The sequence below is a fragment of the Octopus sinensis genome, linkage group LG3 (assembly GCF_006345805.1).
Source record: "Octopus sinensis linkage group LG3, ASM634580v1, whole genome shotgun sequence".
NCBI lineage: Eukaryota > Metazoa > Mollusca > Cephalopoda > Octopoda > Octopodidae > Octopus > Octopus sinensis.
Window position 1 is genome coordinate 67,930,543 of NC_042999.1, and position 26,412 is coordinate 67,956,954.

At 40.0% G+C, this 26,412-nt stretch overlaps 1 non-coding gene across 1 annotated transcript; it reads right to left on the reverse strand.

Annotated features, from left to right (window-relative positions):
* Positions 1 to 23,083: 23,083 nt before the first annotated feature.
* Positions 23,084 to 23,187, reverse strand: LOC115210047. Its single transcript, XR_003881400.1, has one exon. It is a non-coding gene; the product is annotated as a U6 spliceosomal RNA (small nuclear RNA).
* Between the last annotated feature and the right edge of the window lie 3,225 nt (positions 23,188 to 26,412).

Here is a 26,412-nt window from a genome sequence, read left to right on the forward strand (position 1 = left end):
TTAGCCGAATGGATCGATCCCAGTACTCATACTTTCTTAAAGCCTGGTACTTATTCTATGGATCTACTTTTGCCGAAATGCTAAGTTACGGGGACTTAAATACACCAACACCGGTTCTCAAGCGGCGGTAGGGAACACACACACACACACGTATACGACGGGCTTCTTTCAGTTTCCATCTACCGAATCCACTTACAAGGCTTTGGTCAACCCGCGGCTATAGTAGAAGAAATTTGCTCAAGCTGCCACGAAGTGGGACTGAACCCGGAACCATGTGGTTGGGAAGCAAACTTCTTACCACACACCCAAGCCTGAGCCTATATTTACTTATATTTTAAAGTAGCGGTCCCCAACCTTCCTAGATCGATCCCCAACCACCACAGATCGGTCTCACGCAAGACAATTCTTCCACGGCTACAACAAAACACAATAAAGTGCTTAGTTAGGCGGGATGGCATCATTGGAAAGTTAAAGCAATGCAAGGAACCGCATTGTGACCAGCGGTGTATAACAACTGCCGATAGTCTGATAATACATATATATAACATGTATAATAAAGCATCCGGCAGGCCGAGATATTCAATAAAAGAGAAACAAAATTTAAAAATTTATTCGTTCTGTGCGGCTCGGACATTTTGGGAACTAGTCGATAACATCGATCCCAGAATTTGACCTCGACAGAATTTGAACTCAGAACGTAATGACGGACGAAATACCGCTATGTATTTAGCCCGGTGTGGTAACGAATCTGCCAGCTCGCTGCCTTTGATTAATGGATGATCCTTTCTGTTGTAGGCACAAGGCCTGAAATTGGAGGAGAATAATCGATTATATCGACCCCAGTACTCGTCTGGTATTTTTTGTATCGACCGCAAAAAGATAAAAGACAAAGTCGACCTCAGCGGAGTTTGAACTCAGAACGTAATGACGGCCGTAATGCCGCTAACCATTTTCCACCGGCGTGCTAACGATTCTGCCAGCTCGCCGCCTTTGTTTGGTGAATAAAGACATCGTTTCGCGTTCGTGATCAAACCCGAAATGATGTCATAATGAAGCGAACTTGTTAACAACCTGACTACGCACGCCTGTCTATACACCTTTCCTTTCTTAAGTACTTCAAACTCGATGTTCCAAGATGTTCCAAGTTCTAGAACTGAGGACAATACACTCAACATGGGTCATGTTGACAGGTTGGGTTTAATTAAAACCAGATTCTGTCGTTATTAATTGTTTAAAAGCACCAAATGTGTAATTGTTTAATTACGGGCTATTGTTTAATTAGTGAGATAGTTTGTTCTCTTTTTCAAACTGTTGACTTTTGACTTTTCCGGATATCTTGTGGCGGCGGTGGGAGTAATGGAAGTGGTAGTTGTTAATGGTGAAGGCGATGGTGATTGTTATATCGCTGGTGGGGTATGGGTGGTAGCACTTCTGGTGGTGGTTGTAGTGAAGGTGGTGGTGATGGTGTTGGTTGTCGTGGCGGTAGTGTGGGGGTTGTTCTTGTTGTTGACGGTAGTGTTGCTGCTGCTGATGATGATGATGACTGCAGTAGTAGTGGTGGTGTTTGATGTAGTTATGGTGGTGTTAGTAGTAGTAGTAGTAGTAGTAGTAGTAGTAGTAGTAGTAGTAGTAGTAGTAGTAACAGCAGCAATAGTAGTAGTAGTAGTAGTAGTAGTGGTGGTGGTGGTGGTGGTAGTAATAGTAGTAGTAGTAGTAACAGCAGCAATAATAGTGGTGGTGGTGGTGGTGGTAGTTGTAGTAGTGGTGGTGGTGATGCTGGTGATGGTGGTAGTGGTGGTGGTGGCGGCGGTGTTAGTAGTAGTAGTTGTTGTTGTAGTCAACGTCGTATTCAAAACATAAAATGTTTAAATTCTCTGGAATCACTATAAACAGACATCAATATGAAAACATTGAGAAGCTCACTCACCTCAAAACACAGTTACGGTAACGTTAAGATTCCTATGAAAAGAAGCACTAACAGAAATCCATTTTTCCTGAAATTACACACCTCTGAAAATTTATACACTTCCCACATGATTACACACCTTGCATAGTCACACAGCTTTCACAATAACACATATTCCACAATTACTTTTACCGCAACTTACGTATACAGTGATCCCTCGCCATATCGCGGTTCACCTATCGCGCACTCAGTACATCGCGGATTTTTCTGGCTAATATATGTAAATTTACATCACAGACTCCTCAGTATATCCAGGTTTCTGCGGCCGAGGAGTATTTATATTTTTTGAGATTTTAATTATTTCTATGGGAGATTTTGGAACGTAACACCTACGATATTTGAGGGATTACTATATTTCATAATCTTACATTTTCCACACTTACGCGTGTTCCACACTCGCGCAATTTCCGCTGTCACATATCTTCCACAACCATACATTTTTCACACTAATACGTCTTTCACACGTCTGCTTTTGCACAATTTCCGATCACTTACAGGTCTTCCACACTGAAGTGTGTTCCACACTCAAGCAACTTCTACTATCGAATAACTTCCACATTCATACATCTTGCACACGTACGTATCTTCCATTCACACGCTTTTCCACACTTACGTGTCTTCCACACTTACGTGTCTTCCACACTTACGTGTCTTCCACACTTACGTGTCTTCCACACTTACGCGTCTTCTGCTATCAAACATCACCTGCAATCATATATCTTCCACATTTATACATCTTTCATTTTCACACGACACCCACATCTACGCATTTTTCACAATTACACATCTACAACAACCACGTACCTTCCTCGGATACATATCTCCCATAATTACACACTTTCCCTAATCCTGCATCTCCCACAATAACACCACTTCAACACACATCTACATTTAAACATCCACAATGGCACAGCTTTCTCAGTGACATACCTACCCTGATATGATAGATGGCACTATAACTTTGTGTTATTTCATATACATTTGCTAACTCCAATTTACGAACACACAATGCACAAACACCGCATCCTAGAAACAGCTGTAAAGGACTTACTGGATTATCCTTTCTCTTATCTGTGATGCAAGAACACAAATTCTCCGGATGTCTATTTATCTACGAAGAACTACTATGAAGACTTGCATGGATTCTTCCCATTGTTATCTGTGACATTAGAGCATGAACTCTCTGGATATCTTTCTATGTACGAGGAACAATTATGGACTTCCATTTTTGTGTTTGTTTTTTGCTGTCTTTCTCCTGAAAGGCATTGTGTTCTCCTGTCTGAAAATTAGAATAACCATCCAACATTTCCATATCATTAGAGAATGCATCACCTCCGGGCTGTAGACTAAATTCGTTCAGACAGACTCAGAGAAGACCTTTCAGAACTTGCAAATCTTGGAGCGAGATGGGAAGTTACCAAATCACGGAAAAGATAACGAACAGCGACGGAAGAACTTTGAGTAACAAACAACTGATTGCTTGTTTAACCAGCACATTAAACAAACGATCGATTAGTTAGTTGGTTAGATATTTAACCAATTGACTAACAATAAAGAAGTGTGACTGAATCTATGCGTGTGTTATTATTATCATAATGACTCTCTTGTCACAATAAAATATATTTATTTACACATCTGTATAGCTATTTTATGTGGAGGCACATGGCCTAGTGGTTAGAGCAGCGGACTCGCGGTCAAGGGAATGCGGGTTCGAATCTCAGACCGAGCGTTGTGTGTGTTTATGAGCGAAACACCTAAGCTCCACGCGGCTCCGGCAGAAGGTGATGGCGAACTCCTGCTGACTCTTTCGCCACAACATTCTTTCACTCTTTCCTCCTGCATCTTACTGCACACCAGCGACGGACCGGCGTCCCGTTCATGTGGGGATCCTATACGCCAAGGAAACCGGAAAACCGGCCCTGTGAGCCAGGCGTGGCTCGTGAAGGAACAAACAACAATAGCTATTTTATAACTGTTTAACAACCATCTGTCTATCTTCTGTTTTAACTTTATTTTCATTACCCTGACTGCTGCATTTCCAATAGCCAGTTGTTTAACTTGAACACGTCTCCTATCGTTTGATATTGGATTTCAGGTATTTGGTGATGTCTGACCACGAGTCTGTCTGTTTTACGCCTTTTGACGTGCTCTTACCCATTGCTCTGCGGCAAGGCGTTTGCTTCTCAACCACATGGCTTCGGATTTAGTCAGGTGTCTTCTGTTTTAGCCCCAACCAGCCAAAGCCTTGTTAGTGGATTTGGTAGACAGAAACTGAAAGAAGCCCGTCGCATGTGTGTGTGAGACAGAGAGAGAGAGAGAGAAAAAGAGAACGAGAGAGAGAATATGTGTATGGGTGTGTGTTTGTGTCTGTCCTCACACCACCGCTTGACAACCGGTGTTGATTTGTTTACGTTCCCACAGCTTAGTGGTTCATCAAAACAGAATCAAAAGAGACCGATAAAATAATTACAGATTTGCAAATACGTAGTGGGGTAGATTTGCTCGACTAAAACCTTTTACTAAAACCCTTCGAGGCGGCGCCCCAGCATGGCTGCAGTCCAATGAGTGAAACAAGTAAAAGAGCAAAACAAGATAAACGAATTACAAATTGTGCGAGCTAATTGCAAATAAATTGATATACCACTTCAAAGAACGTTTGTTAAAGATTATATTATTGGTGTTGCACGAATTTTAGCAAAAATGATGTCTGACAGTGAACATGAACAATTATAGCTCAGAAGACACATCCTGGCCATTGTAAAAAAACACACAAAAACTGTTAGCTTAGGTAATTATTGTTTGATGTCAAAATCTTCGTCGCACCAGCTGCTGCCTGGTCACTGACGTGAATTCACTATAGCTCAATCGCGTCATTGACCAGATAGCAGTTATTGCGAAGGTGGTTGTGCGGTAAGAAGCTTGCTTCCCAGCTACATGGTTCCGGATTCAGTCCCACTGCGTGGAACTTTGGGCAAGTGTCTTCTACTATAGCCTCGGGCTAACCAAAGCCTTGTGAGTGGATTTGGTGGACGGAAACTGAAAGAAGCCAGTCGTATCTACTACATATGTGGAAAATCGGTGTGTGTTTGTTTGAGGCGTTGTTAGCTAACCCCTCCTACATCGTTTTATTGATTTTGATGAAACTTGACACTTGAGTAGAACTCATGTTTGGAAACCTCGTGACATACTTAGATTGAAAAAAATCGATAATACGGCCCCAGGAAGGGACGTTTATATATCCATTATATAACTATGTTTTAATAAACACCCAAGGGAAATAACCCATTTCATTGTTTTCATACATATATATTACATTCATATATTACCTTTAATAAATTAGCCTTCATAATGTTCACCTTTAAAACATACAAGTCAATTGATACTATGCTCCACACCAATGATGCTGTACATTACCCCGTTGAATTCCTCAGTAGCCTTGCACCTTCAGGTCTACTTAAAGTTTGGAGCCCCAGTTATGCTTTTAAGAAGCCTCGATCCTCCAAAGTTATGCAATGGCACAAGACTTATTAAAACATTGATGCACACTTTGGTGGAAGCAACAATACTGACTGGGAAAGCAAGTGATGAAGATGTTTTCATTCAAAAGATTCCTCTGATTCCTTCCGACACACTAATTGATTTTAAAAGGCTACAATTCCCACTGAGATTAAGCTTTGCAATGAGCATCAACAAAGCACAGAGTCAGACATTGGAAGAACCTCTGACAATCTTTTTTCACCAACCTCCGACAATCTTTTTCACCAACCTCCGTAAACCTCTCTCGCCAACCTCCAACAATCTCTCCCTCCTCCAGATGACAGTTTCTGTACGTTTGCATGACGGAAAATGCACCTTTTGTGGCAATTATAACGAAATTGCTTTCTTATATCAGAGTAATAAGGCGTTTCAATAGAACATCTTTACCCCCGGGAATTACCGGGTTCACCAGTAGTGTGCATATATATATATATATATATATATATATATATATATATATATATATATATATATATATATATATGTATGTATGTATGTATGTATATATATATATATATATATATATATATTATATATATATATATTATATATATATATATAATATATATATATATAATATATATATATATATGTATGTATATATATATATATATATATATATATATATATATATATATATATATGTGTGTATGTATGTAGATATATATGTATGTATGTATGTGTTTTTGTGTCTGTGTTTGTCTTCACATCACCGCTTGACAACCAGTGTTGGTGTGTTTACGTCCCACGTAATCTAGCGGTTCGGCAAAGGGGCCGATAAAATAAGTACTAGGCTTTAAAAAAATAAGTCCTGGAGTCAATTCGTTTGACTAGAACCCTCCAAGGCGGTGCTCCAGCATGGCCGCAGTAAAATGACTGAAACAAGTAAAAGAATAAAAGAATAAAAAAATAGTAAATAAATTCTTTTATTCTTTTATTTGTTTCAGTCATTTGACTGCGGCCATCCTGAGCACCGCCTTTAGTCGAACAAATCGACCCCATGATTTATTCTTTGTCAGCCTAGTACTTATTCTATCGGTCTCTTTTGCCGAGGGACATAAACACACCGACGTCGGTTGTGAAGCAATGGTGGGGGGAGGGAACAAACGTAGACACACAGACGTAAACACGCTATATATAAATATATATACGACGGGCTTCTTTCAGTTTCCGTCTACCAAATCCACTCACAAGGCTTTGGTCGGCCCGAGGCAACAGTAGAAGATACTTGACCAAGGTGCCACGCAGTGGAACTGAACCCGAAACCATGTGGTTGGTAAGCAAGCCACTTACCACACAGCCACTCCTGCGCCTAAATGAAGCTAATAGATTTTACTTTTGTTTTCGAATGGTTAATCTGCGTTTTCCTCGCTCGTAATTATTTTTGTTTCAACACTCGTTCTCAGATCTAATCACTTCCCAGGCAAGTACCCCTCTGAGAATATAAAATCGTTAGAGAACATTATTTATTATAGAAGGAAGACAACTTCTTCTAACCATATTAAAGACGGCTTGACTGACGTTCTTTCAATTATCGTTGGAACAAAACAACATAAAAATCTATGTTTTACTCGAAAGCTGTAGGTGAAACAACAGAATTGTAAATATGATAGAGTTATATTTAATACATGGGATGACGTCTGGCTTTATAATTTGAAATGACTGACATTCTAAAATCGATGTATGTTGAACTATCACTGGTGAATTCGGTAACGGGTCATTTTGATAGTAACCATATTTTTTATGCGGCAAGCATGAAAATCTTAGCGGTGAAAACATTATCTATAGTGATCACGTGATTGAACAGAGTATCGGATGTTGTTATACATCGCTGGTCACAATGTGCTTTGCAGTGTTTTAGCATTCGAACGACGCCACCACAGTGGCCCGGCGACAGACCAACATCTCCTCTGATCGGAAGGCTAGTCCGTCGCAGGGTTACTCATTACGGCTGAGTGGACTGGAGCAACGTGAGATGAAGTGCTTTTCTCAAGAGCATAATGCTTCAGTCCTGAATTCGAACCCACGATCTAGCGATCGTGAGAGTAACACCCTGACCACTAGGACACGCGCCTTCACTACTATTTGTCCTACGAAGAAAGGCTGAGGACGCTCGACCTTTATTCTCTTGAAAAACGCCGCCGCCGTGGTGATCTCATTCTCGCCCACAACATCATAAGCGGGAAGTGTAACCTCTCGAAAGAGCTGTTCTTCACTCCTGCTCCGGAGCGTCGGCTGCGGGGTCATTCCGAAAAGCTCTACCTGCGACGATTTCATCTCAATCGAAGGAGAGGAGCTTTCTCCGTCCGGGTTGCGGATCCGTGGAACAAGCTGCCAGACGAGATGGTGAAGATGCCGACGACCGCTTTGTTCAAAGCCTCCCTGGACCTCAAGTGGCCTGAACTCTTTACATGAACACCACCCTGTACTTAACTCCATGTCCCCCTACATGGCCTTGCTATTTGCTTTTGAGTCAAATTAACTAACTAACTAACTAACTAACTAACTAACTAACTAACTAACTACTATCCATAGAAGCATCTTACAAATGACTCATTGGTTTAAGAATGAATTAATAAACCGTCAACTAGATTCTAATACGTTAACGGCAAATCACTGTCATAGTCTCCAACAAGCTTTGTATTTCACAGCTTCTGAAAATGAACAATACGGTTTAAGTAACGACAATATCTATTAACTTCATTAAAAAATAATGGTCTAATCAATAAATTTCAGATAATTTTGAAAATTCTCAAAGTGGAAATCAGTATCAATTGTACTTATGTGAACTCCTCTGATTAAGCAAAGAGTGGATGCCATTCAGGCACCTGTTTATGCTGAATGATGAGGTGAAATATTTCATCGAATGTTAAAGAATTAATGACATTCTTCTTATATAGAATTTTATATAGAATTAGAGGGCCAAAACTGATTTGACATTATTGATCGACAATACTAACCGTATGAACGAGTAAATTCTGAATGTACAAGAGCCAAATCAGCTTAATACTACACTCGTATGCTTGCCAATATCAATGCCGCATTAATTCCTATCTCAACAGAAACACACAGAATGGTGAGACATACTTTATACAAGTGTGCTCCCCACGAGTTTTTTCTTCATAACTTTCAGAAAAATGAATATTTCACAAGGAAATTTACTACAAATACACTTTAGATGGTGTAGATTACGACTGTATCGGAATTTATGAACAAAAATCTTTTCGGGGGGATATAGAGAGAAGTTTCAGAAAATTTATAGAAGTCGGCTTTGTTCCCTCATAACGTTCAGCAAAATGGGTAAGTTTTAACGAAATTTTCTCGCAGGGTTAGCTGTGTGATAAGAAGTTTGCTTCCCAACCACTTCGGGCACACTTCTATTATAGCTTCGAGCCGTCCGAAGCCTTGTGAGCTGATTTGGTAGACGGAAACTGAAAGAAACTCGTCGTGTATATATATATAACTGTAGTTGTGTGAGTGTCTGTCCCCTTCGATTTAGATTCCTAACTACTCCCACATTTTGCGGTGCAGTTTAACCAAATTCGGGTATCTTATAGTCGTGATTCATATCGAGCCCGTCTAGGTATTAGCGCGCGTCTACGATGAGTCTACGATTTTAAAAATAATTTAACATCATTTTTTATTCCATTTTAATGCATATTTTTTCGTGTGTCGATGGCGGCGGAGTTGGCGTCCACGCTCACACCTGCACCTGCTTCTCCCCCTTCTTCCCTCCCTCGTGAAGCTGTGGGGAAGGGAGTATAAGGAAACCAACGTCGTAATGCGTTGTCAAGGAGACCAGCGTTCTTTTAGAACAACGACTTCATAGCTTGAAGTCGCCAAAACAGAAATCGCTAAAAAGCTGAAACAGATCCACAAAAATGGCAATTACCGCCACACAGGGCAGGTTTCCTGTGCAAACAATTTGCACAACCGAATGTTTTAGTTGTTGCACAAATTTTTATATATAAAAGTAAGGTTGTGTGTCTGTCTCCTACGATTTAGATTCCTAACTACTCCCACATTTTGCGGTGCAGTGTAACCAAATTCGGGTATCTTATAGTCGTGATTCAGATCGAGCCCTTCTGGGTATTAGCGCGCGTCTACGATGTGTCTACGATTTAAAAAAATTTACCATCAATTTTTATTCCATTTTAATGCATTTTTCGCTATTATATAAGGGAAATAACTCTCTAAAAATGTCTACGATGAGTCAACGATTAAAAAAAATTACCATCATTTTTTATTCCATTTTAATGCATTTTTCGCTATTATATAAGGGAAGTAACTCTCTAAAAATGTCTACGATGAGTCAACGATTAAAAAAAAATTACTATCATTTTTTATTCCATTTTAATGCATTTTTTGCTATTTTTTTGCTATAACTCACTAAAAATGCTTATATAGTTATTTCCCTTACAAACCCGAGCAACGCCGGGCGATACTGCTAGTATATATATATATATATATATATATATATTATATATATATATATATATATATATATATACACGTATATATATGTATATAACAAAATACAGCAGGCACAAACAACATGCATAGGAGATCTAACTATATCTAGCGGGACATACCCTTCTTTATGCAAGTACCTGATGTGACACAAACTGCACAGATTGATGCAACACGATTAGATGCACAAGATCTTACGCATAAAGGACAGATGCAGGGTGGGTCGAAACGATCGTCGTGATGAATAAAGACTAGTGCTAAATCTATCTTCCGTTTCCTTCATCAATTTTATATATATATATATCGAGTTGCGCATGAGAAAGTAAGGGGGGATGTCAGGCTGTTGCACTTACAGACGATAAAGGTCTTCCTGTGACGCTGACATGCACTGTCTGTGCAAGACCCTGCCTCGGTAAAGCTGGACTCAAGAGTCATCTTCGTAGTCATAAAGTGAGACCGATGATTGACAACCAGGCCGCTGGTTGTGGTGCTATACACCATACTAATCATATCTGTCAGGCATTTGGAAGGGTGCGTGATTCAGCGGGAGGACTTAAATGACATGCAAAGGTACATGAAGCCCAATTACAACTACAGCCGGCTATTGCCAATAAAGGTTTTAGCTGCCAATTCTGTACAAGACATTGTAGATCTTTAGCTAGGCTACAAAGTCACATTCAATCACAACACCAATAGCAGTTAAGCCTCGTGCAATGACCATACTCGATAACGAGGGGGCAGCCGTCATACACACACGCACACACACGCACGCACACACACGCATACACACACACATACACACATATATATATATATATATACACACATGATATATATATATATATATATGCACACTCACACTCACATATACATATATGTATGTATGTCATTGTTCAGTTCTATTTCAAGATTTCTTGTCAACAGAGAAAGGGCCGGTTTCTAACCTAAATCCAAGGTTCCTTCATTGGAATTTCAACATCAAGAACAGCTATTTTTGTATGTATGTATGTATGTATGTATGTATGTATGTATGTATGTATGTATGTAGAGATTTGTAAGTTTTATGCATGTATGCTCATGCATATAGTTACATACCTAGACATGCTTATATATATTTAAATAATAAACCTCTGGAAAGTTTTACAGATTTTTAAAATTCCAATGATAGATTGGATCTGTAGTCTTCGAATTAGCTTTCTCCTTTCTGGTTTTGAGAAGCCTAATTTCTCAAGTTTGGTATTTAGGCAGTGTGTTACATATCCCAGGACCCCAATAATTACAGGTATGTATGTATGTATGTATGTATGTATGTATGTATGTATGTATGTGTGTATGTATGTATGTGTTTGTTTCCCACCACTGCTTGACAATCGGTGTTGGTGTGTTTACAGCCACTAACTTAGCGGCTCAACAAAAGAGACTAATGCAATAAACACCGGGTTTTAAATAAATAAGTCGATTCGTTCGACTACAATTCTTCAAAGCGATGCCCCAGCATGACCGCAGACTAATGACCGAAACGAAGTAAAAGATAAAAAATAAAATGCCTTTCAGATTGTAAAGAATACGATTATACCACAATTCAATGTTAAAAAGAAAAGAAAAGAAAAGAAAAGATAAAAAATTGGTAAGCGGCTACATACTGACACACATGACATGTCCTACTCTGAATGAACAAAAACAAGAATTGAAAGTGAAAAACGCTGCAGAGTCTTTCAGTTTTTTAAAAAATTAATTTCAAAAGACGTTTCGCGATTAACCAGTCAGGAACTCGTTTTGATCGGAATCGAAGTCGCTTTGGTAGGATACCAGTTTAGTAACATCATTTCTCACGAATCTAGTTATTCCATTTATACAATCAGATAACACCTCAATATCCAAATTGAACAGTTTGTCTATTTTAAATTTTTATAAATCCTATTTAGATTTCGATTTCACATTTTGGCACACGACGAATAATTTCAGAGTAGGGGGTTAGTCGATTACATGCCCCACAAACCCTTCAGTGATCAACTGGTACTTATTTTATCGATCACGAAAAGATGAAAAGTAAAGTGATCCTCGGTGGAATTCGAACTCAGGACATAAAAACGGGACGAAACGCCTCTAAACATTCTGCTCGACATGCTAACGATTCTGCCAGCTCGCCGCCTTACAAGTGGAAGGCCGCTCTCTCAATCTCCGGTTCAGCGCTCTGTACCGTTATGCTAAGCGATCCATGACATTTCTATCTAGATACTGGTTTCAAACTTTGGCACAAGGTCAGCAATTTGGAAGAAGGGAACTAGTCTGTTACATCGACCCCAACTTAATTTACTGACCCCGAAGGGATGAAAAGCTAAGTCGACTTCGGCGCCATTTGAACTCAGAACATAAAGACGGACGAAATACTGCTTAGCATTCTATCCGGCATGCCACCGTAATAATAATAATAATAATAATAATAATAATAATAATAATAATAATAATAATAATAATAATAATAAATATTCTGCTCAATACCACAGATCTACTTGTCAGTTGTTTGACCTTAACCAGTTGAGCATGTCTCTTAGAGGTTGACGATATGTGCATCTCTGATCACCAGCAGATGTGGTGGGGGAGCATCATGGCCGTGTGTTGAAAGGAATTCTTTGGGGTTTGGATAACTCCCGTCTGGAAACATGGGTGTTTCGTTCAATATCCTTAAACAACCCTTATTCAGGGGCCTTTTGAGCGGGATGGGCTACTTGACCTGAAGCCCCCACCTGTAATGTCATGCGCTGTTAACCTTGATATGAGATCACCATGTCATGCACATATGGTTGTGATGCATGTGCCTGGTGTACCCTTATCAGACGGGTAGTGATGATGTGTATACTGGGCTTCGTATATTTTACCCGAGTGTCACTTTGATGGCATGCACTGCTATCTCACTCAATAATAATAATAATAATAATAATAATAATAATAATAATAATAATAATAATAATAATATATTCTTTTATTTGTTTCAGTCATTTGACTGCGACCATGCTGGAGCACCGCCTTTAGTCGAGCAAATAGACCCCAGGACTTATTCTTGTAGGCCTAGTACTTATTCCTTCTTCTATCGGTTTCTCTTGCAGAACCGCTAAGTGATGGGGACATGAACACACCAGCATCGGTTGTCAAGCGATGTTGGGGGGATAAAAACAGACACACAAACACACACACACACACACACATACACACACACACACACACCACACATACATGCATACATATATATGTATGTATATACGACGGCCTCCTTTCAGTTTCCATCTAACAAATTCACTCACAAGGCTTTGGTCGGCTGAGGCTATAGTAGAAGACACTTGCCCAAGGTGCCACGCAGTGGGACTGAACCCGGAACCATGTGGTTGGTAAGCAAGCTACTTATTACACATCCACTCCTGCGCCTAAATATATATATATTAGTGTGAGAAAAATTGACTTGGAGTCCAACAGAGAAAACAATATCCAGATATTAAGAAATAAGTAAATAGGCGCAGGAGTGGCTGTGTGGTAAGTAGCTTGCTTACCAACCACATGGTTCCGGGTTCAGTGTCGCTGCGTGGTACCTTAGGCAAGTGTATTCTACTATAGCCTCGGTCCGACCAAAGCCTTGTGAGTGGATTTGGTAAACGGAAACTGAAAGAATCCCGTCGTATATATGTATATATATATGTATGTGTGTATATGTTTGTGTGTCTGTGTTTGTCCCAACCCCAACATCGCTTGACAACCGATGCTGGTGTGTTTAAGTCACCGTAACTTTGCGGTTCGGCAAAAGAGACCGATAAAATAAGTACTAGGCTTACAAAGAATAAGTCCTGCGGTCGATTTGCTTGACTAAAGGCGGTGCTCCAGCATAGCCACAGTCAAATGACTGAAACAAGTAAAAGAGAGCACAGTGAGTAATATTTACGATATTTATGATTTTGAGAAAACAATTTTTTTACAAATGCTTACTACCTTACAAGAGCTATATCAGTTAAGCAAATGACCTTATATAAAGATAAAGATACAAAAAACGTTATGACCTTATATAAAGATAAAGATATCAAAAACGTTATAAATTATTCAAAACACTATTTCAGAAAATTATTTCCGTTCTCTTTGAGTATATAAAAGGCAAATTTAGTTAGGGAAAACTGAATAAGACACGACAAGGTAAATTTGTCTCTTCACTTCTTCAGAAGTACATTTGGAAAAAAAGACTTACACCCAACGGTGTCCATTCCTGAACATCATAATTCCAGAAATGCAACAAAAATTAAAGAGGATCATGGAAAAATGGCACGTAATATGAAATAAACGAACCTCGACTAAATCTTAAAAGTCAACATAAAATATTCTCTATAGCTTCTTCCCAATTTTTTGGAATGGCTCCCTCTCTGATATATTTACGTCCCGTGCAGTTAAAGAGAAGAAAATATTGAAATAAGTCATTACTCATTCTGTCCCAGTTTAGACATCATTTTTTTTTTTTTTTTGAAAATTGAAAATTATCAAATTAGACATTAGTGTGGGAAAAATTGACTTGGAATCCACCAGAGAAAACTATATTGATCGTTAGACATAAAACATTATCCAGATATTTTATTAGTAACCTTAATTACAATCCGGTCCAAGTTGGGGAAAAATTTCTTGAAAAAAAAAAATGTACCTGTCACCTATGTTTTACTTTCAACTTGAACAACGATAATTATGCCGACCAATTTTTGTTCCCAAAGATGACGCAACAGCATAAATTGATGTTTTAATACTTGTAATGTGATAGTTTCAGACAGGTAGAAAGAAAATAACAGGAAAAAAAAAATCAGGAAATTACTCATTTTGCCTCAAGTACCCATTTTACCTCACCCCGCTCCCAATATAAATTTAGCAGAAACACAAGAGAATCCCATGAATCGAAAGTTCATAGTGATTCCTCGTGGAATTACATGACGAGAATTGTATCACTGCTTTTTTCTACCATTTACTAATATACATACTTTTCCTCGGCATTAAATTCAGCCAAGAACCACTTACGTGTGCGATTTACTAATAATCATCTTACAAATTAGCCAAGAACTGCTGCTTCGTGATTCCCATCAAACATCGCAAAGCTTTCCAAAGAAAAATGGAACCAATTTTCTCTTTAAGAAGTAAGCTAACAAGTTCTTTTTGACATCTTTGGTGTGTCAGCACTTAAGGAATTATAACAATCTAGTTAATTAATACATTATAAACATTTTAATTATGTTAGCTAGTAATGTGGAGAGCAGGCAGAATTGCCGGACTAAATACTTAGCAGCATTTTTCCGGCTTTTTTTACGTTATGATTTCAAATGCCGCTACGGCTGACTTTGTCTTTCATCTCTTTTGGACCAACAAAATAAAGTGTCAGTCGAGCACTGGGGTGGATGTAATGAATTTGCACCCCACCCCCACCCTTCAATCATTGTTGGTCTTGTGCTAAATTTAGAAAGAATTATGTCGCTTAGCGTAAAGAGCAAGTTTGTAAAATTAAAGATTCGTTAAATTCTTCGGTACAGATGTACTTCCACGCATTCTTATGCATTTGCAGTATTCTCCCTGGAGCTAAAAAGTTTCTTCAACTCTTGATTTAGAGACGTCTTTGTTGTCTTGGACAACTGCCAGAGTTTCATTGCTGCTTTTAAAGCTAAGTCTTCAATGAAAGCAGCATTATGTCTGACTAAGTGTTGCCTTGAAGTTGCCATTAAAAAAACAAACATTGTTTTCAAGTTCCATTGTGATTAAAAGAAGAAAATAAAAAACCTGAAGGACACCTAGCACAATAGAAATGAATAGAGAGAGAGATGGGAGTAGTAGTAGTAGTAGTAGTAGTAGTAGTAGTAGTAGTAGTAGAAGAAGAAGAAGAAGGAGAAGAAGAAGAAGAAGGAGATAGTGCGGAAGAGAGAGAGAGAGAAAGAGAGGGAAAGAGTACGTATTTTTCTAGTCTCAACAGACATGCAAACACGTATTTTTATCCGTTACTAAAAAACCGCCATCATCATCATCATCATCATCATCATCAACAACTCACAACAACAACAACAACAACAGCAGCAGCAGCAGCAGCAGCAGCAACGACAACGATAATGTATTGAAGTCACTAAATGTGGAAAATGATCATGTCCAGTTACCGACAAGTGGCAATGTAATTTGACACCATTTGTTAGAATTTCATGGGTTGATCAATTAATGGATTTATCGATTAATTAAATGACTTATTAATCAATAGAGGATTAATCAGTAGATTCTCAGATAGACAAGCCAATAGACAGAGTAGCATTGCAGTTACAGATGGCCATGGTCAATAATTTGTCACTGAATTGAAAAAGCGTTAGATCAATTGGTACAGAATCACTGAGGTTAAAGATCTTTAGGATGTCACAAGAGTCACGGACAGAGAGGCCAGTAGATACGATGTCACAAATCCTAAGTTTAATAGATACGGTATCATTGCAGTCAAAGCTGGTCAGATCAATAGATACAAAATCAATGGAGTTAAATAAGGCTACAATCAGCATGCCACAAGGGCCACAGGTCGACAGGTCAATATATAGCGTCTCAGCTGGTATTTAAGAAGTACAGGCTTTGAGTTTCTGACATTTTTAAGGCGGTGAGCTGGCAGAGTCGTTGGCGCGCCAGGCAAAATGCTTGGCGATATTTCGTCCGTCTTTATATTCCGAGTTCAAACTCCTCCGGTTTCCCTTTGTCTTTCATCCTTTAGGGGGTCAATAAAATAAATACCAGTTGAGCACTGGAGTCGATGTCGTTGATTTAGCTCCACCCACGAAACTTCTGGTCTTGTGCCTAAAACTGAAATTAATGTACTAAATCTCCAAGGCGGCTAGCTGGCAGAATCGTTAGCACGCCGGGCAAAATGCTTTACGGCATTCAGCTGTCTTTACGTTCTGTGTTCAAATTCCGCTGAGGTCGACATTGCCTTTCATGCTTTTGGGGTCGATAAATTAAGTACCAGCTAAACACTGAGGTTGATGTAATCGGCTTACCTCTTGCTCCTATCTGGCTGGCTTTGTGCCAAACTTTGAAACCAATATATAGGGTCTCTCTAGTGTCAGTGAAAGCGCATGGCCTAGTGGTTAGGGTGTTGTACTCACAATCGCAAGATCAGGGTTTCAATTCCCGGACCCGACGATGCATTGTTTTCTTGAGCAGAAAACTTCGTTTAATCTTGCTCAAGCTCACTCGACTATATATGAGTAACCTTGCAACGGGCAAGGTGGTTCATGGAAGACCAGCAGTCACTCTTGTATACCAGCCTCCCCTCTTCACGCCAAGAGAAAGGAAAAGACCGACACAGCTTGGCACCAGTGACGTCGCAACTCATTACTACAACTGAGTGAGCTAGAACAATATGAAACAAAGTGTCTTGCTGAAGAACACAACACAGAGCCCGATCCCGGAATTGAACTCACTACCTCATGATTGTGAGCCCGACGTTCTAACCACTGAGCAATGTGGTCCTATTACTAATGACTTCAAATTTTGGCACAAGGCCAACACCTTTGAGAGGAGTGGGTTCGTCGATACCATCAATTGCAGGATTTATTTTATTCATACTTTGAAGATGCTGCTCTCACTTTTGAGCATGCATGGAATGTACTCATTTCTTCCTTTACTGTTCAGCAGGTGTCTTCTTCTTCTTCTTCTTCTTCTTCTTCTTCTTCTTCTTCTTCTTTTCTTCTTCTTCTCTTCTTCTTCTTTCTTCTTCTTCTTTTCTTCTCTTCTTCTTCTTCTTCTTCTTTTCTTCTTCTTCTTCTTCTTCTTCCTTCTTTTTTCTTCTTCTTCTTCTTCTTCTTCTTCTTCTTCTTCTTCTTCTTCTTCTTCTTCTTCTCCTCGTTCTTCCAATCAGGACTCACGCCATTAGCCACAAAGAATAATCTGTCATTCAAGCCTAATCTAAGCTACTAAGAATGCGTGTGCCCACTTGGAAGATCCACCCACCACTCGCGATAGACTGGCGGTTGCACGAGCGCGAAAGCTACGTTGTTATCCTCATTCCGTAAACGGTGGCTTTTAACGGGTGGAGAGCTGAACCATCCTTGGGCACAGAGGATTCGCAATCTAGACTAGTGTCTGAAAGTTTACCACACCATCATGGGTTACACCATGGTTCCTCTGCTTTGTGGCAGAAGTAGGAAGAAAGAGTGAGAGAAAGTTGTGATGAAAGAGCACAGCGAGGTTCACCACCACCCCCGCCGGAGCCTCGTAGAGCTTAGGTGTTTTTGCTCCATAAACACTCACAATGCACGGTCTGGGAATCGAAACCGCTTTCTTACGACCCGCGTGTCCGCTGCCCTAACCACTGGGTCATTCCGCCTCCACTCAGCGGGTGATGTCTGAGTGATGCAATGCGATATTCAAAAACTGTTTGGAGTGACTTTATGCTTCTACGGCCATCATTTTGTCTCACGTAAATCCAATCGGTGTCGCTGTTAATGTAGAAGTTACCAGTGGTGGCCAATACCTTTCTGGTTTTGATGTTCAAGCTGCGTACCTCTTCGAATGTCCAGTCCAATATCCCCAATGTTGCTACTAACACCGGTACTGCAAAAGCATTGTGAGATATGGTCTTGTTAAATGCAGACAGCTTTGAGTTCCGAATCTTCCAGATTCTATAGCATAGTTTTTCTGGCTTTAGTCACCATAGTCACAGCACCAATGAATGCAACAATCTCATATGTATGTGTGTGCGCGTGTGTGTGTGTGTGTGTGTGTGAACACCTGCCATAGTGAAATTCTGAACAAATTCCAAACAAAATCGCTGTTATGTTTGAGTCCTTATAAAAACAGTAAACGAACAGGTTGATATCGTCCTGTCTCCTTCAATATTTGTCAACAATTTGTCATATCTGCTGCTTATTGTAAAGTTTGTAAAGTAGTAGTAACAGTAGTGGTGGTAGGAAGGACAGGTATGGTAGTAGTGTGAGGACGTGTGACAAAGTGAGGGAAACATATTGTTTGTAGGTAAAGGCGCATAGAGAAGCTAGGGAGTGGGTAGTGGATTTGTAGTAGTGTGAGGAACTCTTGTGAAGAAGTGGGAGGTTATCGTCTGCAGGACTTTTGTATGATAGTGGTGAGTGTGAAAGGTGGAAAGTGGAGGGAGATAGTTTGGGTGATAGTGTGAGGAACTGCCACATGAGAGGGAGATTTTCGTTCTACGATGAAGATGGAGGAGTGGGAGAAATGTGACTGTGAAAGAGAAAGTGAGATAGGGAGAGATGGGGGAAAGAGAAAGTGAAATAGGGAGAGATGATGAAAGAGAAAGTGTGTGAGGGGGGAAATGGTAAAAGAAAAAGTGAAAAGGTAAGAGAAAGTGAAAGGAAACGATGAGAGAGTGAGGGATGGGGGTGTAGAAGAAAAAAGGAGTGTTGGGGGATAGTGAGAGAGAAAGTGAATGATAGGCGTGATGACATAAGGAAGTGAGTGAGGAGGATGGTGAAAGAGAAAGTAAATGAGGTGGGTTGGTGGATGTAGGGGTGTAAGTAAAAGCCAATGATGCTGGAATGGAAAGGGTGCAGGCTGGTAAAAATTTAAGGGGAGAGGGAGTTCGAATGACAGTGTGAGGAATAGCATGAGTGGTAGGAGTTATTTTGGAGAAAGGAAGTATAAGAAAGGAAGGGACGAGAAGGGGAAATGGAATGGAGAGGGGAGAATTTTATGTTAACTGAACAGACTGAGGAAACGAGGGGGGGGGCAGACAGATAAATAGATAGATAGCGAGAAAGAGAGATAGATAGAGAGAGAGAGAGAGGGGGGACTGTGGAATGAGAGAGGAAGTGGTAAAAAGGGAAACATAGCATGAGCTCAGAGATAGATAGAGGAAGGGAGAGGGATATGATGCGGAGGGGATTGGAAGGGGAGAGGTATGATTATTGTGTGTGGGATGGGATGATGAGGTGGGGGAACAGGAGAGGGGTGGCTTACAAATTGAAAGAGAGGGTGAATAGGAGAGAGGAGGGGGGATAAAATGATTGAAAGAGAGTGAATGAGAGAGAGAGGGGGAGAGAATGATTGAGTGTGTATGAAAGAGAGAGAGAGAGATAGGGTGGGTGGGTGAGAGAGGGAACTGATTAAGAGAGAGAGGGAGAGGGAGAAGACGGGAGATGGAGAAAGAAAGAAAGAAAGGAAGAAATAAAGAAAGAAAGGGAGGAGAATAAGGAGGAGAAGGCGTAGTTACGAAACAATCTGTTGATGAAATCATGTACAATACCCTGTGTTAATATGTCAGAAGAGTTGACATACTAATGACAGATATGATGGGGATGGTGGTGGTAGTGACAATAGGGGGTTGTTGTTGTTGCTGTTGTTTTGTTTTGTTGTTGTTGTTGTTGTTGTTTAACTCTAAATCAGTTCTGACGAGGCCTATGATAAAAAGAATGATTCCATCCATGACCATCCTGTACGTTTTCTGTGCTGCGAACTCAAGGACTACATTACTAAACGTGACGTATTTTTTAGGATAGCAGAGAAGGCTTTTAAGAAAATTTGGCTACTATTTCTCGTTGGTTGAGCAGCCACGTAGATCCTCGATCGCGTGGTGGTCATGGTGGTAAAACACCTGACTAGTGTTGTGGTGGTCACCAGACCTAAAAATAGCAGCTAAAATTCCCTCAAACCACACTAGATTACTTTTATCTTTCGTTGCCTCCGCCTTTGCTTAAGGCGAAGGTATTGTTTTCAGTCGTGTTTCTTTGTTTGTTTGTCCGTGAATAAGATATCTCAAAAACCGCTGGATGGTTTCGGATGAAACTTTCAGAGATGTATGGTCTCGTGACTGGCACGAACTGATTAGATTTTGGGATCGATCCGATACCGGACAAGGATTCTGGATTATATTTTTCCTGCTTTTTTTTTTTTTTACTATTTTCCTATTTTACTCTTTTACCTGTGTCAGTCATTTGACTGTGGCCATGCTGGAACACCACCTTTAGTCGAGCAAATTGACCCCAGGACTTATTTTTTTGTAAGCTCTAGTACTTATTCTATCGGTCTCTTTTGCCGAACCGCTAAGTTAGGGGACGTAAACACACCAGCATCGGTTGTCAAGCGATGTTGGGGGGACAAATACAGACAAACACACACACACACACACACACAACATACATATATACTACAGGCTTCTTTCAGTTTCCGTCTACCAAATCTACTCACAAGCCATTGGTCGGCCCGGGGATATAGCAGAAGACACTTGCCCAAGATGCCACGCAGTGGGACTGAACCCGGAACCATGTGGTTGGTTAGCAAGCTACTTACCACACAGCCACTCCTATGCCTGAGAGCGGTCGGGTTCATTTTTAGTATTCTCGTTTGTGAGAGCAGTCGAGTTTATTTCAGATGTTCTCATTTCAATCGTTGAGAGGACATTGGGGGTTGCTTTGGCGGAGGTATCATCTCTTGTGAAGGGTTGAAGAGTCCAGTTTGCTGTACATTGTTGTAGAGCTGAAAACGAGGTAATTTCTACTCTTCTCCTCTGGAAGCCATCTGCTCGCGATACCAGAAAGTGCACACTCTCCTACACTGATGTAATTTCCAGGGATACAAGCATCCAGCATCAGGACCTCCGTAATGCTATGATGGACCGTGAAGTCTGGCGTAACATAGTAAATTTCCTTATCTCGACCACGGTCGAACAATGATGATTGGCGGAGGTTTGCGCTCTCTGAGTGCTCTTGTTTGTTTACTGTTTTGATTGCTTCAGACTGCGGTAACGCTGGGGAATCGCTTTGAAGGGTTTAGTCGAAAGCATTGCCTCCAGTACCTATTCTAATTTTAAGCCTGGTACTTATTCTATCATCTCTTTTTGCCGAACTGCTTAGTGGGGTGTAAGCAAACCAACACCGGTTGACAAGTATTGGTGCGGGACAAGCACAAACACAAAGACGCGCACACTTAGATACATCCATACATGCATGCATATACATATATGTATATATATGTGTGTATGTGTGTGTGCGTGTGTATGTGTATTATGTATGTATGTATATATGCATGTATGTATATGTGTATATATATAATGTGTGTGTGTATGTGTGTGTATATATATAGGGAGAGTTTACGAAAAAAACAAAAGACGAAGACAGGTGGTGTACAAAACAAACAGATGTATTAGTATAACGCTCAGGAATTGAAAAAGTCTTTTACGTTTGAGCCTACGCTCTTCTACAGAAGGGACACAGAAAAAACAAGAGTGAAAAAAAGAGAGAAAAAAGGGTGTAGTGGATACGATCTATCATGGCGACTATATATATATATACAGCATTAATATATATATATATATATATATATATATATATATTATATAGATATATCTATTAGTAATATATTTGTTGCAATTAAGGACAACTACTTAATAAGGAAAACTTTAACAAGAATTGTCAGGTAGATAGCTAAAACAACTCATAAGAAAAAATTTCGAAACTAATTATTTCTATTGAACATATTACTTTATATATAGAGACATAATTATACATACATGCCAGGAGGCATTATATATACATGCGAACGCTAAGAGGGACACATAGGCATTTCTACCAAAAATATTACTAGACCGATGCAATTTTTCAAAGTAGACATTTAAAAATATAGCCTGTATCACAGTGATTTCATACATTACGTAATCATCAGCAGGCCTGAATGATTATAAATAAACGTTTATTTATAATACATGTATATAATAACTATTATAATACATTCAGGCCTGCTGATGATTACGTAAGTATGAAATCACTGTGCAGTCCTATATTTTTATGTCTTACTTTGAAAATTGCCTTCGGTGGGATTATAATATTTTGGTAGAACTGACTGATTGTCCGCCTTAGCGTTCGGCAGTATATATAATGCCTCCTGGCATGTATGTATATTATGCCCTCATATATAAAATATATATATATATATATATATATAGTACATCGACTCTTCTTTCATTTTCCTTCTACTAAATCCACTCGCAGCTTTGTCGGCCTGAGGGCTATAATAAAAGACACTTGTCACGGCCACAACACGTAGGACCTGACCTTGAAACCATGTGGTTGAGAAAGAGACTTCTTGCCAGACAGCCTGTACCAATAGAAAAATATGGGACGTTTCACGAATTTGTGTGCCGTCCCTGTGCAGTGGTCATGCTGGTCTTCTCTGCATCGTTTAATCTTTAGTACGTTGCTGAAGAAAAAAAAATGCACATTGGACAATGCAATCCAGAAATTTAGAATTTTAGTTGTGGTTTTCTGAAGTCGAGTTAAACTGGAATTAACCAACAACAGTAACAACAGGCCTAGTGTGTATAACAATCTCTCAATGATATTACTAACTTAAGCAGCTACTGAGTCTTATTTGTAAACCTTCAGCAAAGTTGGGTCGTGATTGGCAGGGATGGAGCGTCTTTCAACAAAAGTCTTCTGGATTAATGCTCACCTGGGGGTTAACAAACAAAAATAGCAGCATTTTTTTCTTTCAAATTTTGGCACAAAATTTTAGGAGTAAGTTGTTACTTGACTATATCTATCCTTATACTTGACTGGTACTTTATTTTAACGAACCCGAAAGGATAAAAGAATAAGTCGACGTTAGCTGAATTTGAACTCAGGGTGTAAGGACCGGAAAAATACTGCTAAACATTTTGCCCGAAGCGCTAACGACTCTGCCACTTTGCCCACATAAGATGTACGGAAATTTCTTGATGGTATTACTAACATAATCATCGACAAACGCTATACTTATATATCTTTTATTTTTTATCCTTTACTTGTTGCATTCATCAGACTGCGGCCATGCTGGGGCACCCAGTATCTATTTTCTTTTATCAGGATGATATTTAGGTCTCTGTCTCTCTCCCCCACACACTATCTCTCTCTCTCTCTCTCTCTCTCTCTCTCTCTCTCTCTCTCCACACATATACATATACAGATTCTACAGGCTTCTTTTAGTTTCCATTTACCAAATCCACACACAAGGCTTTGGTTTGCTCGGGGCTATAGTAGAAGACACTTGCCCAAGGTGCCAAGCTGTGGAACTGAACTGGAAACCATGTCGTTTACGAAGCAAACTTACCATACAGCCACGCTTACGCTTATGTATGAAAAAATGAGTAAAATGTTGATCAATGTTGAGTAGTGATTGGCTCGGATGGAACGTCTTTGATCATAGGTTTTCTGGATTTGAGCTAACCTGGAGTTAAGTAGTAGCAAATAACACCGACCCCAGTGTACAAAAACCTTTCAGGCGCAGGAGTGGCTGTGTGGTAAGAAGCTTGCTTACCAACCACATGGTTCCGGGTTCAGTCCCACTGCTTGGCACCTTGGGCAAGTGTCTTCTGCTATAACCTCGAGCCGACCAAAACCTTGAGAGTGGATTTGGTAGACGGAAACTGAAAGAAACCGTCGTATATATAATATATATATATATATATGTGTGTGTGTGTGTGTGTGTGCGTGTGTGTGTATGTGTGTGCGTGTGTGTGTGTGTTTGTTCACCCCCGTCGCTTGACAACCGATGTTGGTATGTTTACGTCCTAGTAACTTAGTGGTTCGGCAAAAGAGACCGCTAGAATAAGTATGAAGAATAACTCCTGGGGTCGATTTGTTCGACTATCGGTAGTGCTCCAGCATGGCCGCAGTCAAATGACTGAAAAAAAAAGTAAGGCAGGGGGCTGGTGGAATCATCATCGCGCTGGGAAAAATGCTCAACAGCATTTTTTCCGATTTTAATCCGAGTTTAAATGCTGCTGGGACTGAATTTGATTTTCATCCTTTCGGGGTCAATTACATAAGTGCCAGTTGAACACCGGGGTCGATATATTCGACTTAACCCCTACACGAAATTGCTGGCCCTGTGCCAAAATTTGAAAATAATATTACTTGGATAAGAAGGCGGCGAACTGGCGGAACAGTTAGCACGCCGGACAAAATGCTTAGTGGCATTTCTTTCGGCTTTATGTTCCGAGTTCAAATTCCGCTGGGGTCGACTATGTCTTTCATGCTGAGCACCGGGATCGATATGATCGACTTAGCCCTCACACGAAATTGCTAGCCCCATGCCAAAATTTGAAACTAATATTACTTGCATAAGAAAGCAGCGAACTGGCGGAACAGTTAGCACGCCGGACAAAATGCTTAGCGGAACTTCTTTCGGCTTTACGTTCCGCGTTCAAATTCCACTGGGGTCGACTATGTCTTTCATGCTGAGCACCGGGATCGATATAATTGACTTAGCCCTCACACGAAATTGCTAGCCCCGTGCCAAAATTTGAAACTAAAATAACTTGCATAAGAAGGCAGCGAACTGGCGGAACAGTTAGCACGCCGGACAAAACGCTTAGCGGAACTTCTTTCGGCTTTACGTTCCGCGTTCAAATTCCACTGGGGTCGATTATGTCTTTCATGCTGAGCACTGGGGTCGATGTAATCGATTTACACCCTTCTTGCTGGCCCGAACATGCTGGCCTTGTGCCAAAATTTGAAATCGATATTACTAACATAAGTAACCACAGAGTCAATACCTACATATGCGAATATATTTGTAAAACCTCAGCAATGTTGACAAGGTCAGGAGCTGTCACCTACTCTGTCAGTAGCAGAAACTTTATAATTCTGTCACTCACCATAATTACATCAATTTCACTCGCTATCCACTTTGCAGCTGACATCTGCATTGCTTCCTGCATTTAAGATTGCTGCTGCAACGACTACGCATTACAAAAGTGACTTATCAAACTTATTAAACTTGCCTATCAAAGAAACAAGCCTTTTCCTTCGAAATGCAGATAAAGAGTTGCACTTCCTTTGCACTTCCAAACAGATAAAAAGAGTTGCACTTCCTTTGCTATACGGAAGCTAGTACCTACCTCCTCCACTTATCCCCATTTGCATAGTTAGGATTTGAGGTGGAAGTGAAGGAGGTGGTCCGCCTCGGGTGAAGCTTTTATGAAGGTACATTTGGGGGTCTACTGTATAATTTATCAACCCCGAAAGGATAAAAAGGCAAAGTCGACCCCGGCGGAATACGAACTCAGATCGTAGCAGAAAAAAAAATATATATAATGACCTAAACAGAATTTCAATTCAGAACACAAAGACTCAGAAGAAATGTCGGTACTCCAGCATGGCCACAGTGAAATGAGGGAGACAAATAAAAGAAAAGCATTTTGTCTGTCGTGCTTATGATTCTACTAGTTGGTCACCTTTATTGTTTTCAAATTTTGCAACTAGGGCAGCAAATTTTAAAGGTTGGCGGGAGCATGTTGATTATATCGATCCCAGTACTTGACTGGAACTTTATTTTATCGACCCCCGAAAAGATGAAAGGCAACGTTGACCTTGGCGGAATTTGAACTCAGAACGTAAGGAGCAAAAAGGAATACTGCCGAGTTTTTTTTTTACCGACACTAACATTTCTGCCGGCTG